Source organism: Dermacentor andersoni, chromosome 1 (genome assembly GCF_023375885.2).
Source record: "Dermacentor andersoni chromosome 1, qqDerAnde1_hic_scaffold, whole genome shotgun sequence".
NCBI classification, from domain to species: Eukaryota; Metazoa; Arthropoda; class Arachnida; order Ixodida; family Ixodidae; genus Dermacentor; species Dermacentor andersoni.
The window spans coordinates 67818357-67844586 of record NC_092814.1 but is presented as its reverse complement, the minus strand read 5'-3'; the positions used below and the strand labels follow the sequence as shown (position 1 = coordinate 67844586).

Genomic DNA, 26230 nt, shown 5'->3' with positions numbered 1-26230 from the left:
AATCCTCTGCCTCCTCTCTATTCAAGCGAGCGACTACGTCGGCCGCCTCGCCGGGTAACAAAGTGTGCAAGCGCTGTGGCCACGTTTCCCGAGAGAACCCCTGCTTCTCGCACGTTCGCTCAAAGTTAACCAGGAACAAACCAATGTCCTCTCCAAGCTTAAACGGCCGCATCAGGTCAGTCATTTTGAACAATACTCGTTCTCCTGCACCGTGTGCCTGACTTCCATTACGAGCGCGTTCCATCTCTACCTCGAGACGCTTCATTTCCAAAGCGTGTTCGCGCTCTTCTTTTTCTTTCTGCTCTTTTCGTTCGCGCTCCTGTTTCTGTTCTTTAAGTTCGCGCTCCTGTCTTTTTGCCGTCTCCCTCTCCTCAATGGTCTCAAGGCATTCCGACAGCTCGTCATCCTCAGCTTCTAACTCAAGAATAGCCCTTAGCAGTTCTGGTTTTCTGAGTTTGTCTGAGACATCCAGACCCAACTCTCTTGCAAGCTCCAGCAATTTCGGTTTGCGCAACGACTTCAAATCCATGGCTGCTCTGAATGCTGCTTTCTCTACTGCCTACTATTGTCTTGCCGCAAACTAACCCGGCAGCAACGACAACCACAATTACCAGCTCTGTTTCTGACACTAACAAAAGCCTGGCAAAACTCAGAAGAAGAAAGTCCCGCACTCACCAAACCTCGCAGCCAAGAATTCAGCGCAGTCGTTCCGCTGCAGGCAACCAGTCATCACACAGGGCTCGTTGCACTGCTCCCGGATAGTCGTTGTGCTTCTCAGCATACAGTCAACCGCATATCTTCGCTGCTGGCCTCCGTTGTCGCGATCTCACCGCTACCAGCCAGTTGTTGCAATCGCACCGCTGGCACGAGTTGTTGGAACCTCAGTGCTGACGCCCGTTGTTGCAAATGGGTCGCAAGCCCCAAGGGTAGCGTTGGCCTGGCGGCCTGGGGCACTGGAAGCATCCGAAGGTCCCGGCAAAGCATGAGTCAACTGGTAACAGAACAACTTGTTTATTCTAACATCGCAAAAGAGCGGCCGGTCAGGTCGACCGAAGTGGAGAGACGGGAGTGCACGTTACTCAACAGAAGAAATCGGAGCCTCTCTCTCGGCGTCCGGGGGCAGCTGCTCTTATACTCTCGGAGTTGAGGGCAAGAAGGAACGTCTCGGGATGAGACCACATGACTCTGGGCCCGGACAGGCTGAGAGACATGTTGAGACGAGTGTAGTGACGCATCGCCGAGCCGGCGCCGATCAGACCTCCTCGCTTCACACTTGGGGAGCTCCTCTCCCCGGCTGCTGCGCTTTGACAAGCGTGGCACACACACACACACGAAGACACGTGGCACTGAAACACGCCTGGACGCGCTTGGCGGGGAGGCGTATCGGCGGCGCTGAACGGGCCAAAATGTCCGCCGCTTTGAACGAAGCCCCGGCGTCCGTTGCATCCGCGCCGGCTATACCGCGCGTCGTAGGCGAAACGTAACAGAGCTGTTTTTCTGGACATTAAGGGTGCGTACGACAATGTTCGCCATTATGCAATCCTTGATACACTGGAAGATCTAGACGTTAGTTGCCGGCGATGTGCATAGATTGTTAGCTATCTCAGTGGCTGCACGGTCCTCAGTCCAACTCTTTTCAATGTTGCATTGATTGGCCTTGCATCTGAACTTCCTAACACGGTGAAGATTAGCACATATGCGGACGACATATGCATATGGGCATCTGGAGCCACCCGTCCCCAAATGCGTGCTAGGCTTCAACGTGCAGTGACAATCACAGCTAAGTATCTGCAGCGTCAAGGCCTCCAGCTCTCAACAGAAAAATGTTTCGTGATTACATTCACACGAAAACGAATGACCAGGTATCCGATAATCGTTAACAGAGTAGCAATACCTACAGTTACACACCACAAATTCCTTCGCTTAGTCATAGACCGGGGATTATCTTGGTCAAGACATGTCGCTGCACTGAAGTCAAAGCTGAAGAGTTTTGTTCACGTCCTTCAAGTTGTTGCAGGAACAAGATGGGGCCTCTCGGAGTCGTCATTATTCCAATTGTACCAAGCACTATTCGTAGGGTATATACGGTACAGCATGCCGGCGCTCTCAAGCATGGGACTTAAATGTATACGCGCGCTGGAGAGCATTCAAGCTCAAGCACTGCGCACGTTTCGGCCTCCCATGATGCACGTCAACCAATGGAACAATAGCGGAAGCTTGTGCTTGTGCTATTGGGGTATACGAGGTCTGTTAGAAAAGTATCCGACCTTTGGCCGAAGAAAAAGACTGGCATAACTGGAGCATTGGAAACCTAATCACCCTCAAAGTAGTCTCCTTTGGACTCCACACACTTCTCCCAGCGGTACTGCCATTGTTGGAAGCATTCCGAGAAGGCCTCTTTCGGAATGGAGTTTAGCTCAGCCGTCGTTGCAGCCATAATGTCCTATCTTGTCTGAAGTTGCGCTCCTTTCTATGCCCTCTTGATTTTGGGAAACAGCCAGAAGTTGCAGGGGCCATATCAGGAGAATAAGGAGTCTGTTGAACAACAGGAGTCTGGCTTACCAAAAAATGGTCTCAATCAAGTGCGAGGAATGTGCAGGAGCATTGTCGTGATACATGTGCCAATTTTCTCTTGACCACAACTCTGGTCTCTTGCGCCGCACAGCATCACGTAGGCGATGGAGGACATCCCTGTAGTACTCATTGGTGATTGTTTGACCCTGTGGTGCGTACTCATGGTGTACCACACTGCGGGAGTCAAAGAATGCAGTCAGCATCACTTTGACGTTGCTGCGCACTTGGCAGGCCTTCTTTGGTCTTGGTGACGTGGAATGCTTCCACTGTGACGACTGGGATTTGGTTTCCGGGTCGTGCCCGTACACCCAAGACTCGTCACCAGTGATTATGGTGTTCATGAAGTCGGGGTCATTGTTTGTGGAATTCAGCATGTCCTGTGAGATATCGACACGAAGTTGCTTTTGCTCCACCATGAGCAGCTTCGGCACGAATTTTGTTGCAACTCTCTTCGTGGCCAAATCTTCGGTCATAATGGAATGTGCAGAGGAAATGCTGATGCCCACCTCTTTCGCAATTTCTCGGATAGTCACATGACGGTCCCGCATCACCACAGCGTTCGCTTCGGCAATGACCTGGTCATTTCGGCATGTTGATGGCCAACCGGAGCGTGGCTTGCTCTCCACCGATGTGTGGCCGTCTTTAAACCGGTTGTACCACTCCTTAATTTGTGTGCTGCTCATAGCATCGTCACCGAAAGTCGTCTGAATATTCCGAATGGTTTCCACTTGGCTGTCGCCCAGTTTCTGGCAAAATTTGATGTAGTAGCGCTGCTCCAGTCGCCCCGCCATTTTCCTTGCAATAAAAAACCGACGATAGCACTGCGTACTACCTCACTCAAACACTGCTGACGCTATCGGCAGGCGGGAAAAAAAATTTGTGCATGCGCACGAAGGTTCAAGGTCGGCTGACACAAGCGCACTTGTTTCATATCCATCAGGTGTTCGACAAAAAAAATAAGGTCGGATACTTTTCTAATAGACCTTGTACTTGCTCTGCGAGCCTCTTCGAATGTACCTTCGCATGTTGACCCGACACAGGCACCATCCTCTGTCATCGCTCCCTGCCACCCACCCAGGTTTCAGCTTTTCAAGAACTATATCACATCATCAGGGTGTTCTGCAGCCGTCAAGATTTTCTCCCGTCGGTATTTCGAGAATACCCTTGTGGGTTCTGCCTAAACATTTCGTTACATTGCAGATCCCTGGAATTACTTAAAGGTCATCTGTTGCATCTATTGGCCTCAAGCAACTTACTCTGTTGCACATTTCTGCGAAGTATGGAGATACTGTACACGTGTACACCAATGGTTCTGTCACACCATCTGCCTCCACTGCAGCCTTCGTCATTCCACATATGATCATCACTCGGCGGTTTAAACTAAACCATGGATCAACATCAACTGCCGCAGAAGTTGTTGCTATCTGGAAGGCACTTCAATTTCTCACCGAGGAGCCTCCTCACGCATGGACGATATTCTGCGATTGCAAGCCAGCTCTTCAGACGATTGACTGTGTCCTCAGACGGGGCCCGTATTATTCCATGGCTACAGAAATTACAGAGCATCTCGACCACGCAACTAGAAATGGCCACAATGTCACCTTTCAGTGGATACCTTCACACTGTGGCGTGATAGGGAACGAACAGGCAGATGCTGAAGCGAAAGCTGCTTTAGATAATGCTTCTGAAGTATGCATTCTGTTCTCACAAACAGACAAAAACGCCCTACTTTGTCGTGTAATATGCAACTGTACATTGGAACACTGGACCCAACGAGATCGACGACACAAGCAAGTACACAAATGGTACCAAGAAATGAAATTTCGTGTGCCTCACAAGCTCAAAAGAAGCCAAATGAGCATGGTGCACCGGATTTGCCTTGGTATAGCATTCACCAACTGTTATAGACATATGATAGGTGGCAGTGATACTAGCCCAAACTGTGAATACTGTGAGGTGCCAGAAACACTTGATCATATATTTTGTGCATGTCCCATGTACGCGCAAGAACGACAGCAGCTGGTCTCTTCCATTGCAAAGATCCATAAGAGGCCGCTATCAGACACAGTTTCTTTTAGGTCCTTGGCCTAATGCAAACAGCGCATCCCTGATAACAAGTGCCACTATAGCTTTTCTCCAAGCCACTGGGCTGAACGCAAGGCTTTAGAGATGCTGCAACTCTGTGAATTTATATATATGTATCTCTTTCTTATACCATCATTATCATTCATCAGCCCTTTCCCTCCCCGTCCCTTTTCCCCAGTGTAGAGTAGCAGGCCAGAGCAAGTTATAGCTCAGGTTGACCTCCCTGCCTTTCTGTAAATAAATTTCTCTCTCTCTCTTGTCCAGCATCAATGCATTGCATTGAGAGGCCTTCATCCTGCAGTGGATATAAAATAGGCTGATGATGATGATGAATGCATTTGAAATTTTTATTGTCGAAGGTATCGTAAAAGTATGGTATGCTAACAACTATGTCACTACCAATGCTTTACGCCAACACCTAGGCAGAATATGTAAGTTGCAGTGTTAGTTTTGCGTGCTCTTTGGTTAGACACTGTGTCACTATATGTCGCTACCAGCATTATTGCTGCACCTGGATACAGTCTACTAGAAGTTCACTGTAACCTGGAGCTCCAACCAAAAATTTGCAAACAGCTACAGGGATGAAGACGGTAACATCTTCGAAGCAGACGATGCGCTGCAGTACATCAGAGACAATATTAGGGATAAGTTTGGCAAGAAAGCATGGTCCATATTTAATAAGGCGACAGTTTGGGCATGTTGCTAAGACATGAGTGCAGCTTTATGCACACAGGACGAGGACAGAGAAGTGGCTTGCAACAGTTTTTTATTTTGAAGAAATGTGCCACATACATGGCAAATTCTGTGACAGATAATGTGTGCGCCGCCCACAGAAACTTCCTATCTTTACACAAGAAAGATAGCTCCTTCCTGGAAAGGGCAATAGATGGTTTTGACACACAGGTGTCACCACACCTGTCAATCGATTCCGCTTCAATGATCACGCTGTTTAACTGATAACGGCTTTTTCTGACAGTTGAGCAAGCACTATATAGAGGTTTATGCGCGACCTTTTTTGTGGTGTTTGCTTCAGTACGCTTGCAATTTCTACAGTGTGCATCCCAAAACCGCCCTCTCATTTCTAACACACTGTAGTGATGCTCCTGATGCCCATCATTAAGACATTGTCCACTCTGGCCAATGTAGTTGGACGCACAAGTGAAAGGCACATTGCAAACGACTCCTTCCACGCAGTCAACAAACTTTGACTGATGTCTCTTTTTACATGCAAGCTCTTTGGGGGCACACGAACTGGTCACTCTGCACAAATATTGCAGTTTTTCAGGAGCAGGTAACTTCAATCAATGTAAAACCGATGCAACCAATGTAAAAGTGTTATTTTCCACTCCTGGTAAATTGCAATCTTTGTGAAGATTGACCAGTGCATCATCATCATCATTACCAGCCTATGTTTATGTCCATTGCAGGACTATGATCTCCAATTACCCCTGTCCTGTGCCAACTAATTACAACTTGCACCTGCAACTTTCCTAATTTCGTCACACCACATAGTTTTTTGCTATCCTTGGCTTCGCTTCCCTTCTCTTGGCACCCATTCTCTAACCCTTTCTGTAACTAATATCTGTGCACAGGAAGGCAAGAATTTAGGTCTGAAATTTAGCGTTAAAAAATCAGGTGTTATGGTATTCAATGAAAACAGTGAACAGACTGTCAATATAGGGCCAGGAAATACCTCAGGTAAAAGAATATAAATACCTTAATATATGCATAAACAAAGACAAAATATTTATGGAAACACAGGGAAAAAAAAACATAACAGCAAAGGGTAAGAAAAATGCGGCCATAATGAAACACAAAGAGTGCTATGGGGATACAATATAGGTGCGAGGTGCTCTGGGGTATGTGGAAAGGTGTAATGGTTCCAGTACTTGCATTTGGAAATGCGGTTGTTTGCTTGAAGTCGGGGGTACAATCAGGACTCGATGGCAACCAAAGGTCACTGGGATGCCTCGCATTGGGTGCTCACGGGAAGACTACAAATGAAGCTCTGCAAGGTGATATGGGCTGGACAAGTTTTGAAGTGAGGGAAGCTCACAGTAAAATTGATATTGAAGAACGACTGAGGAATATGAAAGAAAGCAAATGGGTTGCGAGAGTGTTCAGATATTTGTATGGGAAAAACACTGATTCACAGTGGAGGAAAGAACTAGGAAGCTTGCCAGCAAGTATGCGACTGGTATGGTGAGAGAAACATGGCAACAAAGAATGTCAAGTGGAAAGTCAGAGGGGCTGAGAAGATTTAATGGGTGGTGGCAATGGAAAAGAAACCTATGAGTAACTACTTAAGAGGAAAAAAACAAAATCAAGAAAGAAACAATGATAACTCAAAGGGAAGCCCATTACTTTTTGAAGCGAGATTACGATGCCTTGGAACATGCACTTATAAAGCGATACAACAAGGAAGAAGAAGAATGTGCTTGCTGCGGTAACACAAGGAAAACGATGGAGCATGGAGTTTTATTAGAATGTGAAGATATCTGCCCAGCAGTCGATTTAGGCACCTCTGGCCTCCTTGAAGCCCTTGGGATCAGCGGGAGCAGGGGGAAAGTAAACATGTCCGCAATAGACATTAGTAAGAGATGATTGGAAGATTGGTGAAAGAATAGTACGCAAACGACAAACAAACAGAGGCGTACAAGAACAAAGTTTTCGATAGGGGTTCTGAAAGTTTGGTGATGAGAATTCTTAGTTGTTTTTTTTTTCTTTTCTTTTTTTCTTTTTTTGACATTGGTAGCTGTGGATGTCTAGAAGTACTACAGTAAGCCCTGCTAACGTTACGCTAAAAGTTGGCTAATGGACACTTTGACAAGTACTGAAGACTTTTATTAGACATTCCCTCAAATTTTGGTGGCAACAACTTGAGGTTCGCCCACAGTTAAAATTTATTTTAAATTAGGTACGGACATCATAAAAAAGGAAGAGTTTATATAGTCGGATGAACAGGTAGTTTTTCCAGATGTGAACCATGGGAATAGTGTAGTACAGCCTGATTGGTCGAATAGTGCATTTTGCTTAGACCAATCAATTGGATGCCACCTGTCACAATTATTTCGTAAATAAAACAAGAGCTGTATGGTATACTGATGTCGTGGCAATGTGCCTCCATTGACTGAAGCAAGGATACCACCTCTGCATGAAACACATCATTGTTGACAAAACTTTGCTCTGCTGGATCCCCAGCAAACTGAAGTAGTTTCTAGCAAGGAAACATTTTGTCAGTGATGCTGTGGTTGAGGCAGAAATGACATCCTGGTGTCAGTTACAGGCGGCAGGATAGAACGACACCAGTATATGAAGCAGAACGCTGTGCTACAATGAATTGTTAAAAAAATAAAGGATAGTTCACATCTTGAAAAACACACTCTGCACCACTCTATCCAGCGATATATATATATTTTTTTCTGATGTCCGTGCCTCATTTAAAAATAGATTGTAACTTACTTTGTGTGTTCCCCTTGTATATAAACTATCACCATATGCTTGCATAGCATCATGCAGAAATAATGGCCAGTTTTTCAGCATACCACCCACTAGCGTATTCCTTGTACATTGCATGTTACCGGAACTGAAAGATAAATCACAATATGCTGTATTTTTTTTTCTTTTTTCCATACGCTCTACATTTAGTGCAGTCCATAAAACATGATTGCAAGCTAAAATGCAGCAGTACATATACTTAATTCACACCATGTGACATAATTAAACTTTATTACCTAATACATTAGAAAAGATGCAGGACCCGCAATTAAGAAAAGTGACAGATAGCAGCAAAGGTGGCCATCCATGGAGCTTGAAGATGATTGCCGCTGCAGCTAGAGCAGGCCAGCTTTTGTAGGAGAGCACTGGCTGCCCACAAAAAGTTGCTGTCAGAGGCCACATGTGAAGGCTCTTGTAGACACAGGCAAGCAAGATCTGCACAGAAGAGGAAAAAAATGCAAGTGAGGAAACTATAATGTGCACATTGGAACTTCAATTAGCAATATATAGGCCGTGTCTGCTGTGCCCGGGGCACAGCAGACGAAAGGTGCCCGAAATGTCTACGTTCACCCATGACGTCACGTCCGCTATAACCCATGATGTCACATCCGCTCATTTCCATGGCGGCCGTCTTATGGGCCGGCTGCGCTGCGAAACGGTCCGTATTCCGTGCCCACTTAGAGCGTGAGTAATTCATCTTTCCACGCTATATGCGTGTAATAAAGGATCGGGGCTGTGAGCTGTTTGATGCGTTACCATTAGGTACCTTGTGCGCATATTTTGCCTCATGGCCGCGTCAAATTGCAGCCGGCATGTGGAATGGGCCGTGGCATCTTATATGGAGCTGCTCATGTGAGTGGTATTGCCTCCGTCAGGATCGTCAGTGCGTGCACAGAACCATTCAGTAGTCTGATTCAGGGGAGGGTACGCGTAAGAACGAGGACGTAAGAAAACACTGGCATGACGAGCTATTCCGTCAGATCGCGTTGCATCGCGCTTTTTTTCTAGGACCATCTCGCTCGAGCGAGAGGATCTTAGAACAGCATTACTACTGCTTTTTTACAGCTTTGCTGCGGCTCATTTAATCATCACCTGCATTCTTTTAATAATACAAATGACATCGCTGCGCGGAAGAGCGTCTCTTGAAGTTTCCAAACAAGAGCCAATGCCGCCGTGCCTGCTGCATACACGCTTACCTTTTCTAACGCACCTAAGACGCTGCACTAGCTCTGCTACTGCGTGATACAGGGTCACTGTGATAATAAAATTAAAAAGAACAAACGAAATTAATGCAGAAAATGTCAAACGTTGCCAAGCGTGATAAACGGACCTGCCTCGCTAAATGAGTTGAAGAAATCGGCGTCCTGAAGTCAGCTTCGCCGCAGTAGACTAGTGTTACGCGGTGAAGCATGTCAGAACTGAAGAGTGACCGCTTTCACCGACATATATGTGTTCCTTAATGATGTACTTGTGGAGCTGCCGTCTCCTATTACATTACGCGCGCCGAGGCGCCTAAGTGTACAGGCCGGCCTTCAGCGCTATCTTTTTCGGACGTGGCTGTGATTCTTTGAACCGTTGGTTTGTCGACCTCGTAAGCCAGTTAATGTTTACACGGCCATTTTTTTCTGAACTGTTGATTTCTTCCATAATAGCTACGTAATTTCGTAGTTTCCTGTTCAACTGCTTTGGTCATATGCGAGTCAAGGTGTTCTCTGTAGCCGAGCGCAGTTTTCGAAAGCGAAACGACGCTTTTGCATCAGCATATAGTGCCGTCGCCCATTTACAACACAGTCAATGTCATCTTGTATGTCACTGGGAAACCGCCGAACGCAGGGAACTCACTCGCATGCGGGGAACTGCATAACTAGCCACTGGATTAGCGTGCCTCTTGGGAAGCTGCTTTGCATCAAAGGCCAGGTACCCTTGCTATGATTCACCGCAAAACATGTATGTCTAACTGCTTAACATATTTGTATTGCGTTGAAGCTAACCTTATGGAACCGAATTTCGCAACGCTTTTTAGACACCTGCATCTCTACCAGCCACTACCAAACGCTTGTCGGTACGTTTCTTGGCAAAGGTCCAGCTAAATCTCCCCTGTTGGAAGTGGGGGGGGGTCTCACGTATAGGAAAACTGCCAAGGAAAGCAGTTGCCCTGATGAAGACACGCTCCCCTGTCGAAACATTTGCACCAGCCTGTTCGACCACCGTTATCACCGCAACATATTTGTGTGTTGCGGTGAAGCATGCCAATATTGGGAAAGATTTACGTGAATCTGGAATGTATGGTTTCTGTCAGTGACGAACCTAATGTTCTACTCTCAACAAAGCAGATTTTCGTGGCAGGATGCATGATGTCTTGAGAACTTTTGTTGGCTAAAGCCATACATGCCAGGTTAGCTCTTGTCACATTAATACGCTTTACCGCAATACACAAGAGGCCGCGCTGCAGGACACGCCCGCCGTAGTTAGCCAAAATCTTACGTGACCGTTCACTGCAAAACACCTCCTGTATTGCGGTGAATCATAATAAAGCACATTTGTCAGTTTAGAATGTAAAGACCCTTGCCCTTCGCTTTTGTAACATTATGACTCAGTTTAATGAGAACATGTATTCACTGCTAAAAACATCCACATTGAAATAGAGATATGAACACTCATGGCAGCCTGTGTGATGTTTTATCCCTTTACTTTTCTGTGTACCTGTCACACTGCCATTATTAAATTTTCCTGTACTTTGTAAGGTGCTGACGTACATAACATTACATCACAAGGAGCCACTGTGTAATTAGTGTTCAAGGACCAGTGTGATGGCTTTTCTCAAGAAAGGTTTGGGTTATGTTGTTGTGAAGGTTTTTTTTAGAGAGGTGGCTTTCTGAGAAGAAATCAGATGTCAGGAAATAGACCTCAATGGCACAGTAATCTTGGCTGCCTTTTGCTCAAACGTGCCCGAGACATAATTGAGTGATTTGCACTTGCAACTGGACAGCAGCCTTAGCTTGGGAGACCAGTGATATGGTATATTTTATCAAACTAGGTGACACATAGCATTACCAGTCTGAATAGAGACCTGTTTAAATGTTTGTCACCTTTAACACCTAGATTTTCGACCATGAATTCAGAAAAATCTGTAACACATTTAGAACCTAGATTTTAAATGCTGTATAAGTTGGCTTCTTGTTCACTGCAGCTGTGCTCGGCTTCTGTCCAAACGGGAGAGCACTTCTGCACAGCTTATTAGGGAACATTCTTATTTACATACCTTCTTTTTATTTATCTCGCCTACAATCACAATCAAATGTTTATAGCACATGAATGTGCTGTGCATGAATCTTAACTTACAATGCCATGTTCAACAGCACAATGCATGTAGCTTGTGTTGGTCCATTCAAGCTAAGCATTGCTACAGCCTTTAACTGTAGGTATCATGGTATGAGAGCAGAGAAATGGATATGCAAAGACAGTTGGGCACATTGAGACAACATCTTTGTTGTGTGTGAAAAGGTGACAGATACACAATATGGGGAGAACGCATGCACTTTCATATTTTCTCGCGCTCAAAAAAAGCCGGAGGAATAAGGTTTCTTCACTGTGCCATCACGGAATCAGGGTGTAGACGAGCCGTATGTAAAAATACTGAAAGATATCTATAGCGGCTCCACAGCCACCATAGTCCTCCATAAAGCAAGCAACAAAATCCCAATAAAGAAAGGCGTCAGGCAGGGAGATACGATCTCTCCGATGCTATTCACAGCGTGTTTACAGGAGGTATTCAGAGACCTGGATTGGGAAGAATTGGGGATAAAAGTTAATGGAGAATACCTTAGTAACTTGCGATTCGCTGATGATATTGCCTTGCTTAGTAACTCAGGGGACCAATGGCAATGCATGCTCACTGACCTGGAGAGGCAAAGCAGAAGAGTGGGTCTAAAAATTAATCTGCAGAAAACTAAAGTAATGTTTAACAGTCTCGGAAGAGAACAGCAATTTACAATAGGCAGCGAGACACTGGAAGTCGTAAGGGAATACACCTACTTAGGGCAGGTAGTGACGGCGGATCCGGATCATGAGACGGAAATAATCAGAAGAATAAGAATGGGCTGGTGTGTGTTTGGCAGGCATTCTCAGATCATGAACAGCAGGTTGCCATTACCCCTCAAGAGAAAAGTATATAATAGCTGTGTCTTACCAGTACTCACCTACGGTGCAGAAACCTGGAGGCTTACGAAAAGAGTTCTACTCAAGTTGAGGACGACGCAACGAGCTATGGAAAGAAGAATGATAGGTGTAACGTTAAGGGATAAGAAAAGAGCAGATTGGGTGAGGGAACAAACGCGAGTTAATGACATCTTAGTTGAAATCAAGAAAAAGAAATGGGCATGGGCAGGACATGTAATGAGGAGGGAAGATAACCGATGGTCATTAAGGGTTACGGACTGGATCCCAAGGGAAGGGAAGCGTAGCAGGGGGCGGCAGAAAGTTAGGTGGGTGGATGAGATTAAGAAGTTTGCAGGGACGGCATGGCCACAATTAGTACATGACCGGGGTTGTTGGAGAAGTATGGGAGAGGCCTTTGCCCTACAGTGGGCGTAACCAGGCTGATGATGACTGTGCCATAGAAACTATATGTTTGCTCTCAAAGGTAATTCTGATTCATTGGATATGTTCCTGTGCTGTGTTTATTTTCTTGAGTGTGCTTTAGTTTTTGCACGTTAATGTTTCAAACTCGTTTTTATTTTCACAGACTGAACATCCCACGTCTTGGTTTGACTTCCTGGTACAGGATACTTGCACTTAGCATGGAGTGATGAAGCAGAGCAGTGTACTTTTATTAAATGTGCAGATTTTAGCAGTATAACAGCCGTTCATTAAAGAAACGTGTGCTGAAAATAAAGTGTACTTACCCACATTCCTTGTTGTCTATTTATTTATTTATTAATACTGTCAACCCTCGTAGAGGGTCATAACAGAGAGGACAATACAATTACATAAATCAAATATAGACAATGTCAGTGTACGTAAAGTTGCTTAACACTTGTCAATTCACAGTGAATAAGATGTTCACTTGAATGCTGTTCGGCACACTTCTGATATTCATCAAAATGCGTACAATGAATATCAAGTCGCACATATCACTTGGCACTTTAAAACTAAATCGAAAACTTTCATAAATATGCCTCAGCAGCATTTTCAAAGTCGGCGACATCTTTTAGGCTAACAATAGCGTTTGGCAATTGGTTCCACATTTCTATCGCATCCAGGAAAAATGAGTATCGATATGTATCACTGTTGGTATGGTCCGGCTTTATGATGTAGTCGTGGTTAGTTCGCGGGTATCTTTTGCCTGGAGCATGTAGATATTTGAGCTTATCAATCTAAAGTTGATCCTGCATTATTTGATAAAGCACCTTCAGCCTATATTTTTTCCTACGTACCTCAAGAAGATAGAAGTTGCAACGCTGTAACATAAGCGTGACCGATTCCTTCCTTCGGTATGTCGAACAAATAAAATGTGCCGCCAGACTCTGTATCCTTTCCAGCTTCCTCTCAAGCATCACTTGATGGGGACTCCAAACAACGGCTGAATATTCTAGTATCATCCTAATGAAGGCGGTGTATGCAATAAGTTTTACATTACGCGATGCATGTTCCAGTTTTTTTCTCAGAAAATATAACTTTTGATAGGCAGTCATGCAGACGTTATCTATATGTTGGTTCCATGTCAATTTTGCTCGTATTCCTGTATTCTCATCAGCAAAACCACTTATATGGGGAACTGATCATGATAAGTGCTCATGAGCATTTTAAAGAACAGCCTTGAACCCTACTCATGCACTGGTAAAATGTATAGATGCAGTGAATTTGAAACAGAAGGCAAAATAGCAAACATGATGCAGTAGTTGTCAGACAATTATGTCAGCAATTTTTGCATAAAACAATTTACTTAGAGCATACTAGCACTACAAAGCACCCATCTTTCTTGTTAGGCATACATTACCACAAGCGCTTTAAATGTGGTCACAAGAGAGATGCTGGCTTTAATGAGGGACTATAGAGGTTAAAGGCAGCCATGAAAATGTATTAAGAAATAATGCAATGCATAGCATTTACTCAGTTCAGAGAGCTTCCAAAGTTGCCATAAGGCCTTGATAGCTGTGGATGAGGGAACAGTTGTAGTCCAATTGGAGTATGAGAAATGAACATTAAGATCGAAACAAGTAACCACTCGTAATGCAATTAAAAAATCTTGCTATACCTTTAAAAAGACAGTGAAATGAAATTAGTGTGACAATTTCCTTTTCCTTTTACTTTATTTAGGTTCAACATACTTATTTTAGTAACACAAGAAAAGCAGAGGCGTGAAGCACATAAGGAAGATGCTAGTCTGTGTTTATATTCTGCCTTCTCTAAATTCAAAGTTCAGTAAAGTTAACTTAGAAAGCTACAGTGAAGCCATTGCGTCTGCCTGTATGGTGCATAACAGCAGCAATCGCCAGCCTAACTGCTTGGGTTTACAGTGCCTTATTTGTATTGTATACCTTTTAAGTGCTGATATTGGAAGATTGATTAAGGTGGCCAACATGCTGAACCAGTAGTTTACTGAGTAAAATACATGGAGAAAGGTGGAAAGATAGGACAGAGCACAGGGGATGTATTCTGTGTCCACCTAGCAGAAATGTCCATTTCATCCACTGCTGAAGTTGTGATTGGCTGGGCTGGGGTATGCATGAGAAGGAGACATGCTCCCCCAGCTAATTCAGCAGAAGAGGATGTGGAAATGTCCACAAGATGAATACTTACAAAGCTATTTAATAAAGTACTTCTGTAACCAACATGCCTGCTATGCCATCCTTGCTTTCAATGTCTGTCTTAGTAACAGTGTGAAAGAACCAGGTTTGTGCATGAAAAGTCTTCCTGAGGGTGTGTGCCTTGAAGCCCGTAGTGGTAATCACAGGAAACGGGGGTGGATCCAGAGTAGCACCAAAGGGCAAGCCTTCATCGAAACAAAGATGGAGGGAAGTGACTGCATGCTCAAACTTGTCAGCTCACAAGTTTGCCAAGACCAAGTGATGTCAGAAGCTGATGAAGCCTACATGGTTAATGTATAACCGCTTAGGCCAAAATTATTTAGATACTTTTTATGAGGACTACGTATTTACTGGAAATCTCAAAATAATTATGTTAGTGCAGAATACCTTCCACTAGGTGTGACGTCCTTGAAAGAATGAAAATGTTTGAGTTGTACTTGTGTGGTGCATGAAGTTACTTTAAAAAAAAAAACTCAGCAATGGAAACAAAATGCAAAGAGTAGTATTCAAAATAAATTGCCACCTCTTTAGGGCTAGATGAACTCAAATAATAATAATAATAAGCAAATGAAGATCGGGCATACAAGATAGATGCTTCGGCTCCCACTTGAAAGCCTTGTTCGCAAAGATTGTGAACAAAGCTCCAGTTGAACCAGTTCTTATTTTTCATTTTTATTGTTAGCATCTAATTTTAAACTACTTACCGTGCCTCTTTTGACCAAACCAGACAGGCTGCTGTCAAACTCTTCACTACTTCAATGCAAATAATTGGAGGTTGGCAAATACATTTTTCTAATAGGAATAGTAGGTAACGAATAGTCAAACACTGATGAATACAGTTACAGCAGGCATATTTATCTTGGAATTAAGCACCATGCTTATATTGTCTAGTAAAAAAAGGACAGCTATCAAGGAAGATTAGGATTATTTTTAAGCAAAAGCAATTATACCTCATATACTTGAAGCAGATGTAGTGCTTCTCAAGAATCACGTCCAAACTGCACACACTAAAACATTAGGCTGGGATATTCAAAAAGACAAGTACATGTTTTGCTCGCCAAGTGACTTTTAATGTGCTCAATTATATAAAGTGTGCTATTATATGATTAATGTAATTTGCTAATGTAAAGAAAGAACAAGCCAAGATCTCTTGCTTCATATATATGCGCTGAATCAAGAAAGTAATTAAGGAAGAAGAACACCAGAAATAAACACAAATATTTGTGTGCTTTCTGGCATAAAATAATTCTCATGTAAGCCACATAACATGCTTTCCAAAGCATCCCCTACCTTAACTTACAGCTGCATCACATGAAGGCACTTTCTAAGAACACACATGTTTCATGATCATTCACTGTGTTAGTGACTCCCACTGAACTAGACTGAGAACATATCTGGGCATTACATTCAATAGCTGATGTAAAGTGAATAAGAAATATAAGTTCTCAAACTTCTAGTAGTAAGTGTGGCAGCACTTAATAAGAACATATTGCAACTAAAAATTGCAACACATGATGGAATAACTGAGACAGCTAGGGAGAGTTTAATAGACCAATAAACAGGAAACTGCAAATTCCCATCTTTTTTTAATGCTTTCCTTGACATGTAGTCACCTCATAAGTATGACTTCCCTTAATGCTCGAACCTCTGCCTTAATTTCATAATTCCCCATTCTCGCTGCTTTGCTCATGCTGATTAACATCTAGCACAAAGGTTAGGCAAAAGTAGCTGAGCATGTGCAAGTGTTGTGAGGCAAGCTGCCCACATCTGGTAGCCGCATGCCAATTTCTCAGAGTAGATGAAAGGGAAGCCTTGAGGGTAAACCATAGAGAAGACGGATACCTTGGTTCAATGATAACTGAAAACACCAACATGGAAAATTTGGACAGCCCACAGAATCAGCGTAATTGACATAGTTTGGAAAAACTGAAAAGATGCATTATGATATTTACGTTACACAGGTTCCAGTCAAGTTGAAGATTTTCACTGTCTAATAAACTTACAAGACAATACATGACCAGCAATACTGTATGGAACCTAACAATTTTAATAAAGTCACCTAGAAGTCAGGATGGAGAAGTGACTGAATTGAGGATGCTAAAATGGATGAGGTGGAGGCAGATTGTGAAGACAGGTCTTAAAAAATTAACATTCAACACACACTTAAGTTGGCAAAGATTGGACTCAATGTTCAAGAAGAAGTTGACTAAGATAATTGATTGGTATACATACATGCGAGAGCAGCAACAATACAGCAGAGATAACTGTCATGCAAGAGGAAAGGATGTCAGTCTAAAAATTAACATTTGATCAGAAGAATGGTTATGCATGGGCTCAGGCTCACGTACAATTCTGTATGGTACGCATGATGTCAGAGCTGCATCGCATAAGGAACTGTGTCCTTACATGCCTCGATTATGAAATGATGTGGGCCAAGAGTGGCATCAAGAGGGGGCCTCCTCCAAAAGGAGAACGGTAGGGAAATGGGGCGAGAGAGATTTTCTACGCAACAGATACAGAGTCATATGAGTCATAGTCATAGAAACCATGACCCAAGGAGCTGCACAACAAGGTATATAAATTCAAATCTCTATACAGTTAAGCCTCAGTATAACGAAATTCTCGATATAGCGAAGTATTTAACTTTTCATAACCTCTTCTCCATAGGACACCATGCATTTAGAGCATCAATATAAAGAAGTGTGTTTGTGTGCAATTTCAATATAACGAAATTTCGCTTCTGCCGCAGAGGAGTGCCAAGACAATCAATGGTAACTTCCGCGGACGCAGATAGTCAAATGACTGAATTACAAGCGGCTGCTTGCAAACGCACCTCTCAAACTGCGTGCGGCGCGACAAGAACAGCTTGGAGCCGCATCATGTTCCGTATAAATTAAGTCCAAGTGCGATCAGATCCTATCGCGCCCCGCGCACTTGTGCTTTAGGTGCGAGTGAAAGAGTGCGAGGGTGAGACAAGAAAGATGGTGGCTTCGTAAGTGCGGCCTTCCCACGCGAGCAATGGCAAAGTGGGGAAGGAAAGCGAGCTCGCGGTAACGCGATCAAGCGCGCGCGTGGGGGCGGAGTGGGGGAGTAAGTTGGCGCGCGTCTTGGCCATGACTGCGAGTGGCTCCGCAGGCTATGCATCCGCGCACCCTGCTCTAGAGGTAATCTGTTGCGTGTGGAAAGAGCGGGCATGCCAATACGGCGTGGCATCATGTAAGCTGTTTTCCCGCACGTTTAGTATTGAAAGTTGCGCAATCTCGAGTTTTGATGACCCGTTGGAACGAGAAGCAGACGAAGCATTCGCTCCCAGCTGCCGGCGCTTTTCATGATAGCGTCGTCGCAGTGCGACCGGGCGACGCTTTGGGGGCGGAGTGCACGCGAAAGCATATGGCGTCACTTAATTCGTACGTACCGCTGATGTGACGATATCAACGTGGCATGAAACCGTATCATTCATCGCTGACTCCTATATTCGTCAAAATAAAATGTTTTCTCATTCAAACTTGCTTTTTTTTATTGCCCAATTATTCGGAAAATTGCATGGCCCCTTCCCGTGCAACAAAAATCGATCGGCGACTGTACTCATTTACATAACAGATCGAATTTCAATAGAAGGAAATTTCTATATAACGAAGCGAATTGCCGATTTTACCTACTTTGTTATATCAAAGTTTAAGTGTATAACGAAATGTCCTGTTCTCTACACGGGGGCGGCAATGTGGGCTTGTTCGTTGATCATCATGGAACAGCATGTAGTGTAGCGCAGCAAAAACAAGAACACAAGAAGAAATGAAACACAGACACAAGCGCCTAATTATGTCTGTGTTTTGCTTTTTCTTGTGTCCTTGTTTTCGTTGCATTATACTACATGACATTCAATACTTTCACTGTCACATTCATGAGCACTGAAAACCTAGAATCAACTAATATCTTGCCTGATTTGCCATAATTAAAAAGAAAAATGTGGGTATAGAAGGTCTAATTGAGTTCTGATGATTTTAGTATCACTGACATATAGCTTTTAAGAATGTTTAATCGTTTCTTCTGTTAAGGCAGAGTACATGCTCAACTGCTACAATAAGTGTGAACGTAGGCAAAAACGACATTTTTGGCTCTTGCATCAATTTTATGGCATGTTGCGTGATCTAATCAAGTGGTTTCAATTTGACGAAGTTCTCGATTTAACTAAATAAAACCTCACATCCCAATAGAATTTATTAACTAGACTTACTGTACTTTATAACCAAAGTACTGTATAACTATAAGCAGCTACAGCCGCCATGAGTGGCGAGCAGAATTGAAATGAAATTGCTTTAGTCGAAACACGCCGAGTGCTGCTGCTAAAGTACGCGCCACATGCATTGGGTGACTGCGGGAACCGTGGTACCACATGCAGTTATTCAAAGCAGCACATAAAAGTGCCGCGGACTCAAATTGGTTAGTAAATGCATTCAGAACCAGTCTTTCGATTACTCAATTGATATATCAGCCACACACTCGCATAGCACGGCCACGTGGCAAACGCGGCCATGCGGACGCTTCACTATGCACGGATCGGCTGGTTGCAATATTGGGGCACTCTATGGGTGCATGTTTAAAGCACAGCGTTTTTTGCCTATCGCGTGATTGTTGCGGGTGCTCCATGGCTGAGTGTATTGCATGGTACAGAATTGGCCCCAGTACCAAAAGTACACAGGTAGGGTGGTCCGTGTAGATGAAGCGTGAACGCGAGCTCAACATAACCACGTCGTCAGTATTCTGTAGCGATTATTTATGCAAAAGCGTCAAATGGCCCATTGAGCAAAAAAGCCGGCGTCTGTCGTCTCAGCGAAACAGCACCTCAAATCCCATTGGCTGCGACCACGTCACGAGCGCGCCTCGACGAAACAGAACGGGTGAAAGGGTACACCTGCTGTCGCTATATAGTGCACCAGGTGTTGCGTGAGGGGAGAGAGCGTCGCCGCGACGCCACGTCATCTTTGCTCTCGCAAGCCGCCGCCCGGTCCGTATCTCCCCCCTCCACTGGGCTTAACTGCTGCGCGTGCCTGCCGGCCTTGGTGGCCACTGCTGTTTCCTGGTCTCTGGTCATGCAGCACATCGGTGGCATGCGGTGTTGGCACCGCAGGCTGCTGCTGCTTGCTAGCTCGGGCCCAATGTAGCTCTAGGGTGCATCACTTGCAGCGTAAAACTCGAAGGACTGCTCAGCAGCGTTCAATTGGGCATTAATGCTTTCGCAATCACAACTCAGATAAGACATGCTTAGCTGTCCTCATATGTTTTTCTTTAGTTGCCAAGTGGACGCATCATTGTTCACCATTCACAGTCTTCAATCTGTCGTCATCATTGCATTGTCATTTCAAATTAGTTGTAATATCACGCCGTCGGATGCTGCCGCCTTCACGCTGTGTAGTAAATATGCAGTCGTTGCCAGGCATGCACTCATCATCCCAAAGTCGTTATGCCTCAATCGTGATGACTCTAGAATTGTCATCCCATCGTCGATCATGCCATCGTTGTCACCGCATCAGCATCATACTGTTGTCGGCATTCGACAGATGCATTACACAGATTAGCATTACCTTTTCAGCTTCTAGAACAGAATGCACGTGGTGATCTACCACAGTAATATTATGAGAGACACTTGGGCGGAACAATTGCTGGCCTCAATTGCCAAGCCTCCCTGTAACATCATTTATTTCAATCTCCATAATAATCCTAAATTGCGTCACAAAACTTCTACAACAAATGTCAACATGGTTTTCATAAGACCTTGTCCCTCATGAAAAACACAACTATATTGTCATGTTCACTAACTTGATCTCCTCCATTGAACTTAGTTCTTGCGTTGAATGGATGCTTTTAGCGTTTTAAATTCTGCTACTTTGTGCCACTGCCTCCTTCTCCTGAATAAGCTAACTTAATATTGATCCACATGCAATTACTAAAATTCACTGAATGCTTTCTTCATGACTAAACACAATTTTTATGTTAACAACTCCAATTCACAAATCTGTCTTTTGTCACTTCTGGCATGCCACAATGCTGAGTGTTTAGGCCCTTGATTTTTCTCATTTTAGATCTCGCAAAGAACTTAACGTAGAAAACTAAACTTTCTGTTGATGACTGTGTGTTTTGTTGTGAAACAACCAAACTCTGGCAGGTCTGTTTCTGTTCAAACAGACTAAACAAATGGCCCATTGAGCAAAAAAGCCGGCGTCTGTCGTCTCAGCGAAATGGAACCTCAAATCCAATTGGTTGTGACCACATTGCGAGCGTGCCTCTACGGAGCAGAGCGGGTGAAAGGGTACATCTGCCGTCGCTCTAGCGCGCCAGGTGTTGCGTGAGGGGAGAGGGCGCCGCCGCCATGCCACGTCATCCTTGCTCTCGGAAGCGGGTGCAAAGTCCATATCTCCCCCCACCACTGGGCTTAGCTGCTGCACGTGCCCAGTGGGGCAATGTCTCCACTAATGTCTCTCCGGAGTGCCATCACTAGTTAAAAACCTAACATCAGTACCCTAGCAAAAAAAACTGATAGAAATTTCTATAGTCTCTTAGGAATATGTATAGGTTGTACGGGTCCTTCTAAGAGTGATATATATTCCTACCTGACCCATAGAACTCTTTACCAGACTGGCAGGCAGCAGATAGATCTCACTGTGCTGCCTACAAGCCCAAATAGCATGATGTACGTATCAGTCTTTTAAACCCAGATAGAGATCATCATATGACATACAGAAATCTGATTGAGGCACTGATAAAGCATGTTAGAAATAGCACACATGCCGGTGCCCACACGCCTGAAGAGACGTTTTTAAAATGAACTGAATATACAACCCTGAATGCATTGCCTGCCACGTGAACAGATTAACAAACACAGTTGGGATATTGGAGTATCAAATAAAAATGAAGTGTATAAACTGTGCAATTATCAAAACTTTTTACAGCTTGTATGCAGATATATTATCCTAAACATGTTTTAACATAAATTAAAGCACACGTTTTCAAAGCACAGCAGCGTTACCTAGCCTTTGAAACTACATTGGGGAAGTTGCATGAGAAAAGTATCAGTCCATCTTTGTAGCAGGTGTGCTCCAGTTCTTTTAATACAAAATTACATTTACAAATTTTGCGAGACGGATGTGCAATATTTAATGCATATCCAAAACAGGATTACTGTCATTATTATCATCATCATCATATTTATGTCCACTGCAGGACGAAAGCCTCTCCCTGCAATCTCTAATTACCCCTGTCCTGCGCCAACCGATTCCAACTAGCACCCGCGAATTTCCTAATTTTGGCGCACCACATAGTCTTCTGCCATCCTCTACTGCACTTCCCTTCTCTTGGTACCCATTCTGTCACCCTAATGGTCCAACGGTTATCTAATCTGCGCATTATATGACATGCCCAGCGCCATTTTTTTCTCTTTATGTCTATTAGAATATCATCTATACCCGTTTGCTCTCTTGTCCAAACTGCTCTCTTTCTGTGTCTTAAAGTTATACTTAGCATTCTTCGTTCCATCCCTCTTTGCACGGCCCTTAACTTGTTCTCAAGCTTCTTTGTCAGTCTCCAAATCTTTGCGCCATATGTCAGCACCCATAAAATGCACTGATTGTATACTTTCCTTTTCAATAATAATGGTAAGCTCCCAGTCAGGAGCTCACAATGTCTGCCGTATGCGATCCAGCCCATTTTTATTCTTCTGTGAATTTCCTTCGCATGGTCAGGGTTTCCTGTGATTAGTTGACCTGGGTAGACGTACACCTTCACAGACTCCAGAGGCTGACTAGTGATCTTGAACTCTTGTTCCTTTGCCTGGTTATTTATCATTATCTTTGTCTTTTGCATATTAATCTTCAGCCCCACTCTTACACTCTCCCTGTTAAGGTCCTCAATCATTTGTTGTAACTCGTCCGCAGTGTTCCTGAATAGAACAATGTCATCGGCAAACCGAATGTTGCTGAGGTGTTCGCCGTCGATCCCTACTCCCAAACCTTCCCAGTTTAATAGCTTGAATACTTCTTCCAAACACGTAGTGAATAGCACTGCAGAGATTGTGTCTACTTGTCTGACTCCTTTCTTCACAGGTATCTTCCTACTGTTCTAATAAAGTTTATTTACAAAAGCAAAACAAAGCACTTTCAAGACTGTGGATACCAACTGTAGCTCTAACATGTCCGGCTGAGTTTGTGAATGCCATAAATTAGACACTACCAACGTGATTTCATTAAAGCTACTTTCTGGGCTAGTTTGTGCTTACTTGATTTGAAAATTATAACAACGCTAATGCATCCATCCACAAAGGAACAAGGACAAGACACAAGCAACATGACTACAAACATGACTAGGGTTTGTTTTACACTCCACTATCTAAAGAATAAGCAAGCAACTTTAGCCACATTCAAACAAACACATAAGAGGAAGAACACAGACTGAAGTATCAACTTCACCATGCCCATTTGTGCTCACAGATGCTGTATAGAACACCAGGTTTGGAATATGCTTTTATAATATTACAACTTCATATGAAGCTATTTTCTCTAGACTATGCATTTTTGCACTCATCCCAAAAGTGTTGTGATATGTGACAGAACACAAGTGAGCTTGTGCAAAAAGAACAAACTGGCATGGCACACTGACAGGAAGCAAGGAAACAGGAGAAGCATCGCTATTGGTACAAGATCTACAGCAATATATCAGAACATGACAATACAGCAATATTATTTAAGCAAAAGTGAGTACAGATCTGAGAACTTATTCAAGTAAGAACATGGATTTACCATTATTAAAACCACATTATCATGAACAAAAACAGCTAAACATCAGTGCACATATTGCAAAATCAGAAGACACAATTCTTCACTGGGTGCTAGTTCAACCACCGCACGTCGAAATGTGTAAAAGTAGTTTAACCTGTGTAGCCTTCAGCATGCGAAAGCAAAGAAGACTATCAGAACAGGCTTCATATATAGTGTTTGGAGTCTTTGATTCAAACCGTAATACACTGTTAAAATAAAATTTCAGAGTTTGCTTGTTTCATTCAGAAAAAAGATAGTGTCTTAGTCATGCTGCCACAGTTAACGGATAAACTTGCACCAGCTACATTGAGTCAAAGGAGTAAATAAATTGAGGCAGACAGATGCACGGTGTGAAAATGATGCTGTTGTATCAAGTAGCATAACTGCTCACTTAACATTCAGCTGCTTTCCATGCCTCTGCATACAGACTGAGAAGCTTTACCTCTTCACCATCTGCTAGTGAACCACTGTTTGTTCACTGTGATCACCCACTCAAGGCAGTCACGTGGTTAAGTAGGGCCCTTCGCTACATGTAAGGACACCGACCCGAAACTGTGCATAAGTCCTGTAAAATATTGTCATTTTTTGGCTACTGCAGCTGTTCATCAGCAGCTGCATCACTACTGCCAACATGCAGACCATGCAATTCCCCAAGCACTTAATCAACAAGAGTACAATAATGAAGAGTGGCAAATTGGGCTCGCTGGTTCATTAGGAAAACAAGAAGCTAACGCAAGAAAAAATAAACACTCTAGAATTTTGATCGCTCTGGCTTGGTTAATATATTCAAACATCAAAAAGCTGATTATTACAGAATGCCATAAAGTGTGGTGCACTGTTACCAACAGTTTTTTTTAAAGCTATAACCTGTTATTACCAGACATTCATGTACCATGGCTGAAGACATACTGTTCATCGTTGCCATGTTTTGAGCATGGGAATTAGTCTCTTTCATAAAGGTTTCGTATTGTCCATTCAAAAATATTGTTGTCTATTTCTATAAACACATAAAGGCGCATAACTTCGCTGGGTGTTACGTAAACTAGTGGCTCCTCTCTTCTGACGCAGACTGAAAGGTGCTTTGCATAGAGAATTTCAACAGGAAATAGTTTCTTGCATTTCAGAATTATACAAGAATTCGCTCCAGTAAGAATTCTACAAATGAGAGAAAACGCACCTGAGAGGCTGACAAATGCACTGTTTTTAGTCTTTATAGTTCAAGTGTACTGGAGAGAGTGGAATGTTTGTTGGTTTATGACCATTCGCTAATATTCAGTGACACTTGTTGAGTCACAGCCACGGTTGTGGACTACAGCCTGTTTTTCACTTTCATCCAAGTTCAGGCACAGCTTTCCAGTGCCTAACAAAACTGTCTGCTGACCAGCTCTCCTCTCCTGTACACCAAAAAAACTCACTGCTTCTGGTGAAAGATTTAAACTAGCTTTAGCTGCCTGTAACTTTCGAGCAAGTACATAACATTCCAATATTTGTAAAGGAACATCATTAGCTCTGCTGACCAATTTCACAAGAAGTTCATTTCCGCCTTCAAATACAAATGAAGAATGCGACCAATGAGGTCCTAGTTTAGCCGCACTTTTAGGAAGATGCAGGATTTGGTGTACATTGTATGTCATTGCACCCAATCCAAACAAAGACTGTGCTCTCACAACAAACTCCGAGAGAAGATCAGATGATCTCATTATGGTCATCTGAAGTGACGGTGTCTAGTAGAAGTATATAGACACCCTCCATAAGCAAACTGGAATGTCTGACATACTTATCTGGCAAAAAGCCATGAAGGCATGGTAATGAATAATGAAGAACCCACCACTTCCATTCACTAGCTTTCCAGATTGTGAAGTCTGATAATCTTTGTGGTGTACGTGTGAACCAATTCGGTGGCTTGACTGCCAATAACCTCCCGTTTAAAGAGGCTAAACTTTGTTGTGAACCAATCTAAACATTTTTTCTCTTTTAAATGTGATCACATTTTTATTCTTTTTAAGCTGTTGTATGGTGTATATTTGTTCCAACAATCTTTCCTTTCTGAATCCTGGGCTTCATATTTGATTTATATGTATTGTCTTTTCTGATAATATAAATGCATTATTTCTGACTCATTTTTTGGGCAAAAGAGGAAGCTTGCTTCTCCTTGAAGCACATTACACCTATACAACACACATAGATACTGATAGACTATAGTTCTGGCAAACTAATATGAATACACTATTACACTAATAAAAAGAATACACTAGTAGACTTGTACAAGCAGAATAGCACAGATATGTCCAGAATAGAACTAAAAGTAATTTTATCAGTGTATCAGTTGTATCGTTTCATAATGCAATAGAAAAAAACTGATATAATTTTTATTAGGTTGCCCAATCAGATTTTTTGCTAGTGATCTTTCAGTGTAAATGCATATCAACTTTTTGACTAATGCTAATAACTGAACAC

General features: G+C 43.3%; 1 long non-coding RNA gene across 1 annotated transcript; it reads left to right on the top strand.

Annotated features, from left to right (window-relative positions):
* Nucleotides 1–5417: 5417 nt before the first annotated feature.
* On the top strand, nucleotides 5418–13066 carry LOC129380498 (uncharacterized). The gene is made up of 2 exons (XR_008608580.2): nucleotides 5418–8841; nucleotides 12902–13066. It is a non-coding gene; the product is annotated as an uncharacterized lncRNA (long non-coding RNA).
* The last annotated feature ends 13164 nt before the right edge of the window (nucleotides 13067–26230 follow it).